General features: G+C 35.4%; 1 pseudogene; it reads right to left on the minus strand.

Moving 5' to 3' along the window:
• Window positions 1–263: 263 nt before the first annotated feature.
• On the minus strand, window positions 264–1,129 carry LOC136388360 (syntaxin-7 pseudogene; annotated as a pseudogene).
• Window positions 1,130–1,845: the final 716 nt, after the last annotated feature.

Raw genomic sequence — 1,845 nt, forward strand, 5'->3', positions numbered from 1 at the left:
CAAAATGAGCTCTCTGAAAATATCAATTTGGCATTTTTTCCTAAAGTAAATTTTATTAGTTACCAAAATAATTCTGTTTAATTTTAACAAAACCTACATTCAAAATCTCAATGTAAAATAGAATCCAGATTCAAAATAATGATAAACATAGTCATTTAAATAATAAAGGTTAAGAGTTTTGTTCTTCATTGCTAGCCTCATTGTAGATTTCTATATTTCTTTAACATCTTGTGCAGCTACATGCAGGAATGCTTTTTCTAATACTATCTTGTCCTTGGCAGTTGCTGGTTGGCTTGTTGGACATGCACTGCTGTATTTTCAACTTTGGCTTCTATGCTGTCTGTCATAGGTCCTTGATCATGAATTGTTATTCACAAATTTTTAAATAGATAATAATATTGATCATATTAGCTACAAGTTGCCTAATCAAAGACTCTCTCTTGAACAAGGCAGAGGATACCCTCTGTCATTTCCTCATTCTGCACTTGCACTTGAGGTTGATTTTGGCTCTCCCAGGTTACAAGATTCCTGTGTATGAGCTCTCCTCAGGAAAACCACCTGATTCTTTGGAAAAGGGTCCCACTGGAGCCATAAACTTACTTTTTCAACTGCTTACGTTTTGTCCTTTGGAAAGTTTGTCAGTGATGTGATCTCAGTCACTAGCAATCCTTCTGTATTTTCTTTTGATGTGTTCACTGGGGGTGGTGGGCAGATATCCAAACCCTTTAATGGACTAATTTGTTTCTTTGGCAAGTTGGTTAGGATTCTGCTGCTTTTGTTGCATATGTTGAGTCAATTTTGGTGAATCTTGAGGTGTTGTATATTGTTTCAGGGTCCTCTGTATTTCCATAGAACATGTGTGAACCTCAGGGAGTTGGATATGCTGGGCTAGCTGGGAGGATCACCAACAATTGCTGGACCATACAATGCGGTTGACTTGCTTAGTCACTAATTTCATCAGATGCTGGTGGGCTGTGTGCAGTGTACTGAGCAGTCAGTTACCCTGACCTCCTCTGCTTCCTCCCCCCTCCCTCTGCGGGCCTACTTTGTGTTTACAAATTCAAATCAGTACACAAGCTTTAACTAAATTTCTCATAAAATATGTGTTCTTACAGACTTTTTTGACCATTTTCAATATATATTCATGGATTGAACTCTTCCACAGAAACAATATTAAGTCGTTGTTTTGGCGAAATGGCTCAGTTCTGTCTTCAGAACAGTAAGTCTCTTGAGAACTCATATAAATTATGCCTTTATGCTTGCTAAGTCAGGAATTAATATTTGTAATAAAAAGCAATGTGTGGACATTTATATAAAGAAACAGTTTTCTAGTAATATTATGAGAAATATTTAGATTTATATATGTAACTATTACTCTGAAGAATTTATTTATTACAATATTAAGTTATATATTACTAGATTAATGATGTATTATCTCTGTATTTCAGATTCTCAACAACTGCATATTTGGACAAGAATTGTACATTTGCGAGATTTCAGTGGCCCCAGACGCTCCAGTCTGCATCATGCTTAGAACCAATAACATATGTCTGTAAATACCAGGCACTTTAGCTTACCTAAATAGTAAAATGATCATCTCAGCATTTGTAAAGAACGCATTTTTAATTTTTTCCCAAACATTTTAGTTACATATATAGAACTATTTGTTAAGATATTATGGTGATACCATTTTCCAGTTCACAACAAAATTAAGCAATGAATACTGAGATAGTCTATATCCCCCTGTGCCCAAGCATGCAGAGCCTTTCAGTGATCAACATCACTCATCAGAGTGGTTCTTTTCTTACTGAGAATGAATTGACTTTACTACATCATAGGCACTTA

This window comes from Saccopteryx leptura, chromosome 1 (assembly GCF_036850995.1).
Source record: "Saccopteryx leptura isolate mSacLep1 chromosome 1, mSacLep1_pri_phased_curated, whole genome shotgun sequence".
NCBI lineage: Eukaryota > Metazoa > Chordata > Mammalia > Chiroptera > Emballonuridae > Saccopteryx > Saccopteryx leptura.